Consider the following 5,000-nt stretch of genomic DNA (forward strand, 5'->3'; position numbering starts at 1 on the left):
CCCGCAAACAACGCAGCTCAAATCAGCCAGCAACACCCACAGTGGTCCACCCAGTATCAACACAAGACGCAACGCCACGCCACAACACAAAAGGTACAAGTAATAAAATACCCTTTGGCCACACCCCTGGTAAAGACATCGAACCAACCCACCACCTGACACCAGCCAAACGTACATCCTGATTTGACACATCTCTGGCAACCTTACCCACGTTGGCCCTTAACCTAACCCACGTTGGCCCTTAACCTAACCCACGTTGGCCCTTAACCTAACCCACGTTGGCCCTTAACCTAACCCACGTTGGCCCTTAACCTAACCCACGTTGGCCCTTAACCTAACCCACGTTGGCCCTTAACCTAACCCACGTTGGCCCTTAACCTAACCCACGTTGGCCCTTAACCTAACCCACGTTGGCCCTTAACCTAACCCACGTTGGCCCCTAACCTAACCCACGTTGGCCCCTAACCTAACCCACGTTGGCCCCTAACCTAACCCACGTTGGCCCCTAACCTAACCCACGTTGGCCCCTAACCTAACCCACGTTGGCCCCTAACCTAACCCACGTTGGCCCCTAACCTAAGTTACGCTGCACCTTAACCTAAGTTACGCTGCACCTTAACCTAAGTTACGCTGCACCTTAACCTAAGTTACGCTGCACCTTAACCTAAGTTACGCTGCACCTTAACCTAAGTTACGCTGCACCTTAACCTAAGTTACGCTGCACCTTAACCTAAGTTACGCTGCACCTTAACCTAAGTTACGCTGCACCTTAACCTAAGTTACGCTGCACCTTAACCTAAGTTACGCTGCACCTTAACCTAAGTTACACTGCACCTTAACCTAAGTTACACTGCACCTTAACCTAAGTTACACTGCACCTTAACCTAAGTTACACTGCACCTTAACCTAACTTACACTGCACCTTAACCTAACTTACACTGCACCTTAACCTAAGTTACACTGCACCTTAACCTAAGTTACACTGCACCTTAACCTAAGTTACACTGCACCTTAACCTAACTTACACTGCACCTTAACCTAAGTTACACTGCACCTTAACCTAACTTACACTGCACCTTAACCTAACTTACACTGCACCTTAACCTAACTTACACTGCACCTTAACCTAAGTTACACTGCACCTTAACCTAACTTACACTGCACCTTAACCTAACTTACACTGCACCTTAACCTAAGTTACACTGCACCTTAACCTAAGTTACACTGCACCTTAACCTAAGTTACACTGCACCTTAACCTAAGTTACACTGCACCTTAACCTAAGTTACACTGCACCTTAACCTAAGTTACACTGCACCTTAACCTAACTTACACTGCACCTTAACCTAACTTACACTGCACCTTAACCTAACTTACACTGCACCTTAACCTAACTTACACTGCACCTTAACCTAACTTACACTGCACCTTAACCTAACTTACACTGCACCTTAACCTAACTTACACTGCACCTTAACTGTCACATGTAACGTCACAGGAATGTAGCTTTGCCTAACAGCAACCCTCTGAACATAGTTCACTGCTTGGATCCTCTGGTGTCATGTGTATTTCTCGATGCCATGGTGCGTACCCTCACGTAAATGTCTTTCGAGTGTTGCGTACTTTCTACACAGTCCCGCTAACCACTGGAAGGGTGTAACGCTACAGAACGAATATCGCCCTCCCCTCCTGCCCTTCCAAGCTGGTCGGTCAGGCGTTTGTTTGTGAAATGAGCCTTGCAGCTGTTCAGTTGCATTTGGTTGTCGATGCAGTCAGTGTACGTTGTGGTACGGCCTGTGTGGACTGTCCGCTGATGTACGCGTAACCCACACTGATCATCCGTCGTTACGTACTGAGTGACATAATGTGGCACATGCTTGACCGTACACCGGCTGCGCCCTACAATGGCGAATCATAAGGGCCATATGTTGTGCACGATGCTACTTGTCTCGTCTCCCCATTACAGCGAGATTGCACTGTTGTACGCCGTAGAGACATGTGGTAGGTACGGACGAAAGTATTGCATGTTGCCCCCCCCCCCTCCCTCTGCCGGGAATCAGCGTGAGCCGTCTGTTGATGTAGCGACGAGGGTTTTCCTATTTAATCGTATTGCCCCACACAACATGATACCACGGTGGACCGCGTTCCACATCTGCGACATGCTACAGAGGCCGGTTGACAGTCGACCGCGCAAGGGACATTGCACACGTGCGCGGACCATCTTCCACGTGTTCTCTCGTGTACGTGCCGTAGTGTGTATATGGGCTGATGTAGCGTGTCGTGACACATAACATGCAGGCATGCCAGAATCGTAGATTTCGCAAATGTTGATTGACGTATACGTTTGCTGCCAAAGATCCGCAAATGAACTGGAAATCAGTTGTTGAGCGGTTGTTCGCGCTGCAGGTGCATCGGTGATAGCGACGATCGGTACATCTGTGAACCGGTTGTTTCGGCGGTACCCGCCATGCCCCCGAACCTGAGTTGGCCATGTGGGTATGAAGCGATACGAGGCTGTGGCTTGGTGGGACAGTCCCCGGCCGGTGAGGGGGGGCCGCGCGGCGTGCTGGCCGCGCGCTGCGTGAGCGCACGCACTACAGCCGGCTGGTGGGGGGCGCCCAGTGGCAGGAGCGCCGGCCGACGGGCCCGGCTGGCGTCCCAGCTACGCGCCGGCGCACCCGGCGCGCGGCGCCAGGCGGCCAAAGTGGGTTCTGCCGAGCCCGGTGCGAAGCGCGGTGGACATCTGCAGTGTGCTGGTCCGATTGCGGACTGTGTGCGTTGAGGATGCGCCGCCGCCCGGCACTCGGCGTCGCGACGCCGTCTGCTGCTCGGTCGCCCCCAGCGGTTCTCGCAGGTGGTTTGTATCGCAGCTCTGCGGACGTGTTGGCGCGTGCGCTGTGCTGGGAGAGTTCGCTTCTGCACCCAAGTGGGGCTTTGCCCTTCTGTGGCGCTGGCGTTGGAGCTGCCGGTCACCGTAGGTGGCGCGTGTTGTTTCCCGCCGGCAATGCCACGACAGCACGCTCCCGGGCCTCTGTCGGCAGCGGCAAGCTCAGTTGGGAGCACGGGTGTTCGCACTGAAAGCGTCTACTCGCCTATCTCCGGGCGATTGCGCCTCTCTCGAACCCGACCAAGTACTTAGGACGGCGCTGCGCGCCGCCGGGACCTGAGAGGGTTTCGAGGTGTATCGTGCAGGGGAGCTCAGCCTCCTCCTGTTTGCAGAATAATTGAGCGGACGCTTGCGTGTTCGCGCGGGCCCTCGGGACACACTCCCGGGCGGCCGGCTGCTCAGCTCTCGTTGACGCAGCTCCCTGGTTGATCCTGCCAGTAGTCATATGCTTGTCTCAAAGATTAAGCCATGCATGTCTCAGTACAAGCCGCATTAAGGTGAAACCGCGAATGGCTCATTAAATCAGTTATGGTTCCTTAGATCGTACCCACGTTACTTGGATAACTGTGGTAATTCTAGAGCTAATACATGCAAACAGAGTCCCGACCAGAGATGGAAGGGACGCTTTTATTAGATCAAAACCAATCGGATTGGCTCGTCTGGTCCGTTTGCCTTGGTGACTCTGAATAACTTTGGGCTGATCGCACGGTCCTCGTACCGGCGACGCATCTTTCAAATGTCTGCCTTATCAACTGTCGATGGTAGGTTCTGCGCCTACCATGGTTGTAACGGGTAACGGGGAATCAGGGTTCGATTCCGGAGAGGGAGCCTGAGAAACGGCTACCACATCCAAGGAAGGCAGCAGGCGCGCAAATTACCCACTCCCGGCACGGGGAGGTAGTGACGAAAAATAACGATACGGGACTCATCCGAGGCCCCGTAATCGGAATGAGTACACTTTAAATCCTTTAACGAGTATCTATTGGAGGGCAAGTCTGGTGCCAGCAGCCGCGGTAATTCCAGCTCCAATAGCGTATATTAAAGTTGTTGCGGTTAAAAAGCTCGTAGTTGGATTTGTGTCCCACGCTGTTGGTTCACCGCCCGTCGGTGTTTAACTGGCATGTATCGTGGGACGTCCTGCCGGTGGGGCGAGCCGAAGGCGTGCTTGCGCGTCCCGAGGCGGACCCCGTTGAAATCCTACCAGGGTGCTCTTAGTTGAGTGTCTCGGTGGGCCGGCACGTTTACTTTGAACAAATTAGAGTGCTTAAAGCAGGCAAGCCCGCCTGAATACTGTGTGCATGGAATAATGGAATAGGACCTCGGTTCTATTTTGTTGGTTTTCGGAACCCGAGGTAATGATTAATAGGGACAGGCGGGGGCATTCGTATTGCGACGTTAGAGGTGAAATTCTTGGATCGTCGCAAGACGAACAGAAGCGAAAGCATTTGCCAAGTATGTTTTCATTAATCAAGAACGAAAGTTAGAGGTTCGAAGGCGATCAGATACCGCCCTAGTTCTAACCATAAACGATGCCAGCCAGCGATCCGCCGCAGTTCCTCCGATGACTCGGCGGGCAGCCTCCGGGAAACCAAAGCTTTTGGGTTCCGGGGGAAGTATGGTTGCAAAGCTGAAACTTAAAGGAATTGACGGAAGGGCACCACCAGGAGTGGAGCCTGCGGCTTAATTTGACTCAACACGGGAAACCTCACCAGGCCCGGACACCGGAAGGATTGACAGATTGATAGCTCTTTCTTGATTCGGTGGGTGGTGGTGCATGGCCGTTCTTAGTTGGTGGAGCGATTTGTCTGGTTAATTCCGATAACGAACGAGACTCTAGCCTGCTAACTAGTCGCGTGACATCCTTCGTGCTGTCAGCGATTACTTTTCTTCTTAGAGGGACAGGCGGCTTCTAGCCGCACGAGATTGAGCAATAACAGGTCTGTGATGCCCTTAGATGTTCTGGGCCGCACGCGCGCTACACTGAAGGAATCAGCGTGTCTTCCTAGGCCGAAAGGTCGGGGTAACCCGCTGAACCTCCTTCGTGCTAGGGATTGGGGCTTGCAATTGTTCCCCATGAACGAGGAATTCCCAGTAAGCGCGAGTCATAAGCTCG

General features: G+C 53.2%; 1 non-coding gene across 1 annotated transcript in view; it reads left to right on the top strand.

The window, feature by feature from the left end:
- Positions 1–3,305: 3,305 nt before the first annotated feature.
- LOC126317177 (small subunit ribosomal RNA) overlaps positions 3,306–5,000 on the top strand; it is a 1,893-nt gene continuing 198 nt past the window's right edge. Inside the window, exon 1 of the ribosomal RNA XR_007556457.1 lies at positions 3,306–5,000. This exon is cut by the window's right edge and continues 198 nt beyond it. This is a non-coding gene — a ribosomal RNA (small subunit ribosomal RNA).

This window comes from Schistocerca gregaria, unplaced genomic scaffold, assembly GCF_023897955.1.
Source record: "Schistocerca gregaria isolate iqSchGreg1 unplaced genomic scaffold, iqSchGreg1.2 ptg000623l, whole genome shotgun sequence".
Classification (NCBI taxonomy): domain Eukaryota; kingdom Metazoa; phylum Arthropoda; class Insecta; order Orthoptera; family Acrididae; genus Schistocerca; species Schistocerca gregaria.